Consider the following 9,138-nt stretch of genomic DNA (forward strand, 5'->3'; position numbering starts at 1 on the left):
CGAGGGCCCGAATTATTAACGGTTCCGCTGCCGGGTTCCGGAATAGGAACCGGATTCCCTTTCGCCCAATGGGTGTGTGCTCGCTTCGTACGTTTACGTTCGAATTAAAAACGAACCAACGACATATCTACACCACATCAACATCGGCTTTCGCCTAGGGCTTAGGATCGACTGACTCGTGTGCAACGGCTGTTCACACGAAACCCTTCTCCACGTCAGTCCTCCAGGGCCTCGCTGGAGTATTTGCTACTACCACCAAGATCTGCACCGACGGCGGCTCCAGACGGCCTCACGGCCAGTCCTTCTGCGCTCACCGCCGCGACCCTCCTACTCGTCAGGGCTTCATGGCCGGTTAATTAAATAACCGACCGCACATGCCGCTGACGGCCGAGTATAAGCACGACGCTTCAGCGCCATCCATTTTCAGGGCTAGTAACTTCGGCAGGTGAGTTGTTACACACTCCTTGGCGGATTCCGACTTCCATGGCCACCGTCCTGATGTCTTAAGTTACCAACGCCTTTCATGGTATCCCATAAGCGTCGATTTAGGCGCTTTAACTCGGCGTTTGGTTCATCCCACAGCGCCAGTTCTGCTTACCAAAAATGGCCCACTTGGCACTCTGATTCGAGTCTCGCGGCTTCATATAAAGTTCGAGCAAGCCGGAGATCTCACCCATTTAAAGTTTGAGAATAGGTTGAGGCCGTTTCGACCCCAATGCCTCTAATCATTCGCTTTACCGGATGAAACTCGTAAGCGACGAGCGCCAGCTATCCTGAGGGAAACTTCGGAGGGAACCAGCTACTAGATGGTTCGATTAGTCTTTCGCCCCTATACCCAGTTCCGACGATCGATTTGCACGTCAGAATCGCTACGGACCTCCATCAGGGTTTCCCCTGACTTCGTCCTGACCAGGCATAGTTCACCATCTTTCGGGTCCCAGCGTGTACGCTCTTGGTGCGCCTCTTCTCGCAATGAGAATGAGACGCCCCGGGAGTGCGGGGCGACAGCCGTAACGGCCGCCCATCTTCCCTTAGTCCGTGCAAGACGAACTTTCACTTTCATTGCGCCTTTAGGTTTAGTCATGTCCCAATGACTCGCGCACATGCTAGACTCCTTGGTCCGTGTTTCAAGACGGGTCCTGAAAGTACCCAAAGCTATAGCGTCGCAGATCGGCGTTTCAACCGAGTCTGTCCGAGAACTCATTGGCGAACAGCCATTCGTAGACAGAACCGACACCAGGTGCGATTACCGTCATAAACGAACGCGCTTGCCAATGGTCGGACGCTAACTGTGTAGCGGCCCGGCGCCATATGCATACCTTCGAGCGAGTCGACCGGGAAACACCGCGGGTTCGTCCGAAACGGCGAACCGTTCGAACGGGCTCCACCGCGGGCCTTAGATCGACACCCAAAGGATCGCGACGTCCTACTGGGGGAGAAGTGCACGCGTTCGACTTCGGTTCGCATAAACAAAAGGCGCGAACGACGCGTACGCCGTTCGTCGCATGATCATTTAGCGCCGCTATCGAGTCACGCTGAATCTCCCCTTTCGACCTTTCGGGTTTCTCAGGTTTACCCCTGAACGGTTTCACGTACTATTGAACTCTCTCTTCAAAGTTCTTTTCAACTTTCCCTCACGGTACTTGTTCGCTATCGGTCTCGTGGTCATATTTAGCCTTAGATGGAGTTTACCACCCACTTAGGGCTGCACTCTCAAGCAACCCGACTCTGAGGAGAGATCCTCCCGTTATCGGCAACGGTCACTACGGGCCTGGCACCCTCTATGGGCTGTGGCCCCGTTCAAGATGGACTTGGACGCGTCGCACAATCTCGGGATGACGGATCCTCCCTAACACCACATTTCCCGGCGTCCGGTTTCGGCCGCGGGATTCAGTGCTGGGCTTTTTCCTGTTCGCTCGCCGCTACTAAGGAAATCCTAGTTAGTTTCTTTTCCTCCGCTTAATAATATGCTTAAATTCAGCGGGTAGTCTCACCTGCTCTGAGGTCGCAAATATAAATTTGCCTTTATTTTGTCAGACGATAATTACACGTATTCCGTTTATATGGCTGCCTCCAAACAATTTCAAACATCGATCTGACGTCGTTGCGAGAATGTTGTTGTTGTTAATTATAGTGCATAAAATATGCATATAAACAACTTTAACGTCTCGGACACGACGATCGCTTCGTTCGAAATTTAAGCGTTGTGGCTGCTTTTTAATATCGGACGTGCTACGTCTAAACCAACTTGTACCAACAAACTAATAAGAATGTCAGCCGCTATTGCGTTTTAGGATGCCGCGTTATTATTTATATTGTTTTTATTGTTGTCTACGTTGCATAATATTTTATTATGACAACCGACAATCAATTAACAATTATAGTAACGCGTCATATTTGCACCCAACACGCTCCGACGTAATTGTCTACACAACATTGTGCGCTGTGTTTAAGACAAAAACCGAGCAGTCTTTGAAATTGACACGACCCTCAGCCAGGAGTGGTCCGGGAACAGTATATCCGAGGACCGCAATGTGCGTTCGAAATGTCGATGTTCATGTGTCCTGCAGTTCACAAGTTGACGCGCAATTAGCTGCGTTCTTCATCGACCCACGAGCCAAGTGATCCACCGTTCAGGGTAATCTTTTCAAACAAATTTAAAATATTATTACATAACGCACCGTTCCACATCGAAATCGTTTCATCATCACACAACAACAAAAATAACTACTTAAGGTTATTACAATTGTGATGTATATGTGAGAAACGGACCAATCGAAAGAAACGTTCGGCGTTATATTTTATAATATTTTATTTAATTAAAGTGGCATTTGTTTCTACTTATCGAAAAGAGTATGCAGTTATAGTTTAAGTTTACATAAAGAATAACCCGATGATATTAACGTTTTATAAATACGTATATATATCTATTAGGTTTTTTTTCTCTATCAACTTTGTCTATAAAACTCTGCTCCTTTTGCGATAAGCATTATGTATATTTATTAAATAGAAAATATGTCGAAAAACCAGACGTTTTCTTCAAACAAACGCCACAGCTACAAACTTAATCACAACAATATTTACCAAACAATACAATTGTAGGGTGTTTTGTGTGATACGTCGTTTGGTGGGCATTCTAAGAACGTCCGTCGACATAAAAACGAATCAAAAGAAAAGCACAGGCAGTGCAAAACGTTCCTTCGTCAGTCGGGCGTATATCATTTAAAACCCACAGAATCTAAAAAAGTTAATAAACTTTTTTATTTAGATTCCTACGGTTCGTCGCGTCGTTAAAGTAAATTATTACTTCGACGCATGCGGAACCCAGGTACCCGAAAACCGTAAGCCTAAGCGTTTTTTTCCAAACATCACTCACTATCGATAAAGTAAATTGATTTTATGTATTTATAAATGTGCGTTTGTATGTATAGTAGTATAGTAGTAGTATATTTTGTTATTGGTTGTTTCGAGCTTTTTATTGTTATAAAACGTTTTTGTAGTCTTGTACATAAAGTACAGACGAATAGACAGCCCCTTTTATTTATTAATAAACTCCAACCATTTACAAATTAAATTACAACTACAACATCTCTTTTACACATTAATTATACACCATCTTTATTTTCTTTTTTCCGAAGCGAATACGATGAAGAAAATACGCAAAGACTGGCTTACAAAACCGTAAGCCTAAGCGTTTATTTTTCAAACATCACTCACCATCGGTTAAGTAAAATGATGGTATGTATAAATGTGTATTTGTATGTACAGTAGCGTATTAATTTTGTTGTTGGTTGTTTCGAGTTTATTTATTATTATGGTTTGTATGTATAAAGTTTTAGTCTTGTACATAAAGTACAGACGAATAGACAGCCCCTTTTATTTATTAATAAACTCCAACCATTTACAAATTAAATTACAACTACAACATCTCTTTTACACATTAATTATACACCATCTTTATTTTCTTTTTTCCGAAGCGAATACGATGAAGAAAATACGCAAAGACTGGCTTACAAAACCGTAAGCCTAAGCGTTTATTTTTCAAACATCACTCACCATCGGTTAAGTAAAATGATGGTATGTATAAATGTGTATTTGTATGTACAGTAGCGTATTAATTTTGTTGTTGGTTGTTTCGAGTTTATTTATTATTATGGTTTGTATGTATAAAGTTTTAGTCGTGTACATAAAGTACGATCGTATTGGCAGACACCATTATTATTCATTCATTCATTCTTGTTTGTTATTATAAATAACTCCAACCATATACAAATACTACAACAACAACAACAACATCTCTTGCACATTAATTATACACCACCACTGTGTATTAGTACTTTTTTTCGAAGCGAATACGATGATGGAAATACGCTAAGACCGGCACTGCGAAAGCAATAATAAAACGTTAGCACATAACCATCTTTCGACAATATTGATTCGTGTTAATGTTCGAAAAAATTCTTTGAAAACGTCGTTTACGGCACGTTTACAATCGATTTATAAAATAAATCGAAAAACGTAACAACAGATCCGCTTAATGCAAGACGACCCGTTGTTGCTTTTCCGTTCGACGCATAATAAAGAATTTTGTATGAGAATTGATCATCATACGAATAGTGTATGTATGTGTGTTTTTTGTTGATCAGCACAGACAAAATGTGTGTGTATGTGTGACAACTAAACAACAACATTTACACGTTAATGATCCTTCCGCAGGTTCACCTACGGAAACCTTGTTACGACTTTTACTTCCTCTAAATGATCAAGTTTGGTCATCTTCCCAGCAACATCGGCAACGTCGAAACGCCACCGCGCACCGGTCCGAAGACCTCACTAAATCATTCAATCGGTAGTAGCGACGGGCGGTGTGTACAAAGGGCAGGGACGTAATCAACGCGAGCTTATGACTCGCGCTTACTGGGAATTCCTCGTTCATGGGGAACAATTGCAAGCCCCAATCCCTAGCACGAAGGAGGTTCAGCGGGTTACCCGGACCGCTCGGTCAGGGAGGACACGCTGATTCCTTCAGTGTAGCGCGCGTGCGGCCCAGAACATCTAAGGGCATCACAGACCTGTTATTGCTCAATCTCGTGCGGCTAGAAGCCGCCTGTCCCTCTAAGAAGAATTGTTTGTACGCCGACAGTAAAAACCGCACATAGAGACCGGGCGAACCCGGCTCCAGCCGGCATTTGGGATGTCGAAATACGCCTATTTAGCAGGCTAGAGTCTCGTTCGTTATCGGAATTAACCAGACAAATCGCTCCACCAACTAAGAACGGCCATGCACCACCACCCACCGAATCAAGAAAGAGCTCTCAATCTGTCAATCCTTCCGGTGTCCGGGCCTGGTGAGGTTTCCCGTGTTGAGTCAAATTAAGCCGCAGGCTCCACTCCTGGTGGTGCCCTTCCGTCAATTCCTTTAAGTTTCAGCTTTGCAACCATACTTCCCCCGGAACCCAAAAGCTTTGGTTTCCCGGAAGCTGCCCGCCGAGTCATCGGAGGAACGTCGGCGGATCGCTAGCTGGCATCGTTTATGGTTAGAACTAGGGCGGTATCTGATCGCCTTCGAACCTCTAACTTTCGTTCTTGATCAATGAAAGCGTTTTTGGCAAATGCTTTCGCTTCTGTCCGTCTTGCGACGATCCAAGAATTTCACCTCTAACGTCGCAATACGAATGCCCCCATCCGTTCCTATTAATCATTACCTCGGGGTTCCGAAAACCAACAAAATAGAACCGAGGTCCTATTCCATTATTCCATGCACACAGTATTCAGGCGAAGTTTTAGCCTGCTTTAAGCACTCTAATTTGTTCAAAGTAAACGTGCCGGCCCACCTCGACACTCAATGAAGAGCACCGCGGCGGGATTGAGTTGGGCCGCCCTCTCGAGCTAAGCCCACCGGCAGGACGTCCCGCGAAACGCCAGTTAACACCGCGAACGATGAACCGGCGGCGCGGGACACAAATTCGACTACGAGCTTTTTAACCGCAACAACTTTAATATACGCTATTGGAGCTGGAATTACCGCGGCTGCTGGCACCAGACTTGCCCTCCAATTGATCCTCGTTAAAGGGTTTAGAGTGTACTCATTCCGATTACGGGGCCTCGGATGAGTCCCGTATCGTTATTTTTCGTCACTACCTCCCCGTGCCGGGAGTGGGTAATTTGCGCGCCTGCTGCCTTCCTTGGATGTGGTAGCCGTTTCTCAGGCTCCCTCTCCGGAATCGAACCCTGATTCCCCGTTACCCGTTACAACCATGGTAGGCGCAGAACCTACCATCGACAGTTGATAAGGCAGACATTTGAAAGATGCGTCGCCGGTGCGAGACCGTGCGATCAGCGTAAAGTTATTCAGATTCACCAAGTTGTACGATGACGGCGAAACCGCCACCGATTGGTTTTGATCTAATAAAAGCGCTCCTTCCGTCTCCGGTCGGAGCTCTGTTTGCATGTATTAGCTCTAGAATTACCACAGTTATCCAAGTAAATGTGGGTACGATCTAAGGAACCATAACTGATTTAATGAGCCTTTCGCGGTTTCACCTTAATTTGGCTTGTACTGAGACATGCATGGCTTAATCTTTGAGACAAGCATATGACTACTGGCAGGATCAACCAGGGAACTGTGTTTTTGTGTTTTTTGAGACAGACGAGAGAATAAAATACTCATCATCATCGTTTATAAAGATGAAGAATATGCGCGTTTGTGCGAAACAATCTAACATATAAGAAAGTAACGCCACGCTGTTTCTTCTTTTCTTCGTACGATATAGAGATAAATGTATCGTCATCATCGTCGTCGTAGTCGTTAAACACCACAACACATATATCGGTCAATAAAGGCATAATAATAATATTTATAATATTATTTTTTACCTTTGCCGATTTAAAAGTTCAAACATTCTCTTCACTCTTCGCAAGATTGAATGCGACGTGAATTTATGAAATTCTTTCGAATCCATAAACGTTACGAATATTATATAAATATTCTCGCTCGGATATTAGAGAGTTGACGCATTTATTATTTTTGTTTGTTTAAATCACAAACATTTGTTAGTTCAACAAAGTTTGATTGCATAAGGACCGCCAACGTAAGAGAATACGTTTTGCCGCATCCGCAATCTCGCTGTGGGGAACTGGGCGAGCCACAAAATCACAAAATAAAGCAATCTCGCAAGCAAAGCCCTATTCGAATTCGATAGCGGAAATGTGCAATAAACGTCGATAAATTGGAAGCAAATGCAGAACGTATACATAATCGGTCGTTTTGTCGTCGTCATTTATGATAAACTTCGACTAAACCGTTACACCGTTCATATCGCCTCACTCAACGCATCGACACACACCACTACCATATGTATACCAGCGCGACACCGATCGAGGCAGCCGCTCGGTATTGGATGTGCGCACCGCTCCACTGACATAGCTCCACAGGCGACGTCTACCGAAGCGCACAGCTCTATAACTATAAGGCATACACACAAAAGGGAGAAAATATTTTAAATATTGATAATATTAAAAAGTCATATTTTATATTTAAACCATTATAAAATTTAATTATAAAAACGTTTGTTTTAAAAAAAATAATTAATTAATAAAAACAAAATTATTTTAAGCGCCGTACTTCGTAAACGTCGTACTTCGTTCGTCGTATGTGCAAAGTCAAATGAATGCTGTAGTTAGTCGCAGTTGGAACGTCTGAATGTCGTACAACGTAACAATAATTTTGAGTGCCCTAATGTGTAGACGTCGTACTTCGCGAACGTCGCACTTCGTAAACGACGTACTTCGTGAACGTCGCACTTCGTAAACGACGTACCTCGTGAACGTCGCACTTCGTAAACGACGTACTTCGTAAACGTCGCACTTCGTAAACGACGTACTTCGTGAACGTCGTACTTCGTAAAGGTTATGCAATATTAATACACATTTGGTGTATTGCAAGTTGCATTTTAATAAATATTATGCATTTTTATGTTTTAATTTAATATCTAGGCCAAAATACTATGTTTATTTAATTGTTAAATGTGTACGTTTATTTATAGATACGTAATTTACATCAAAATTTGTTTTTTTTTTATTATATGCAAACTACAAATAAAACATTTAATATTTTTAAACGTCGTACTTCGTGTAAGTTATGCAATATTGATACAAATTTAGTGTATTGCGGGTCGCAATAATATTAATTTATATTTGAACGTAGTACTTCGTGAAGGTTATGCAACATCAGTACACATTAAGTGTATTGCAGGTTGCATTATTATTAATTTATGTTTTCTCACTTTTTACCTTCATATAAAAAAAAATTTAATATTTTTGGACGTCGTACTTCGTAACAGTTATGCAATATTGATGCACATCTGTTGTGCTGCGGGTTGCATTTTATAAATTTAATGTATTCTTATGATTTACTTTAATGTCTAGGCAAAAAAACATTTTTGATTAGTTGCTGAATGTTTACATTTATTTACAGATACGTAACTTGCAAAAAAATTTGCTGTTTTTTTATTATATACAACACAAATAAAATTCTTTAATATTCTTGAACGTCGTACTTCGTGTAGGTTATGCAATATTGATACAAATTTAGTGTATTGCGAGTCACAATAATATTAATTTATACTTGAACGTAGTACTTCGTAAAGGTTATGCAAGATCAGTACATATTAAGTGTATTGCAGGTTGCATTATTATTAATTTATGTTTTCTCACTTTTAACCTCAATATAAAAAAAAATTAATATTTTTGGACGTCGTACTTCGTGAAGGTTATGCAATATTAATGCACATCTAGTGTGCTGCGGGTTGCATTTTATAAATTTAATGTATTTTTATGTTTTACTTTAATATCTAGGCAAAAAAAACAATTTTGATTAGTTGCTAAATGTTTACATTTATTTACAGATACGTAATTTGCAAAAAAATTTGCTGTTTTTTCATTATATACAACACAAATAAAATTCTTTAGTATTCTTGAACGTCGTACTTCGTGTAGGTTATGCAATTTTAATACACAATTAGTGTATTGTGGGTTGCATTATTATTATTTATTGTTTACGTTTTACTTCATCACTTTGTGAACGTCGTACTTCGTTTGTACTATGAACGCTGCATTTCGTCGCAGTCGGCAGCACGT

At 41.6% G+C, this 9,138-nt stretch overlaps 2 non-coding genes and 1 pseudogene across 2 annotated transcripts; all 3 read right to left on the reverse strand.

The window, feature by feature from the left end:
• LOC135267692 (large subunit ribosomal RNA) overlaps positions 1–2,008 on the reverse strand; it is a 6,877-nt pseudogene extending 4,869 nt beyond the window's left edge.
• Positions 2,009–2,484: 476 nt separating this feature from the next.
• LOC135267696 (5.8S ribosomal RNA) lies at positions 2,485–2,641 on the reverse strand. Its single transcript, XR_010336084.1, has one exon. It is a non-coding gene; the product is annotated as a 5.8S ribosomal RNA (ribosomal RNA).
• Positions 2,642–4,699: 2,058 nt separating this feature from the next.
• Positions 4,700–6,622, reverse strand: LOC135267689 (small subunit ribosomal RNA). The gene has a single exon (XR_010336078.1). It is a non-coding gene; the product is annotated as a small subunit ribosomal RNA (ribosomal RNA).
• Positions 6,623–9,138: the final 2,516 nt, after the last annotated feature.

The sequence above is a fragment of the Tribolium castaneum genome, unplaced genomic scaffold (assembly GCF_031307605.1).
Source record: "Tribolium castaneum strain GA2 unplaced genomic scaffold, icTriCast1.1 ptg000078l, whole genome shotgun sequence".
NCBI classification, from domain to species: domain Eukaryota; kingdom Metazoa; phylum Arthropoda; class Insecta; order Coleoptera; family Tenebrionidae; genus Tribolium; species Tribolium castaneum.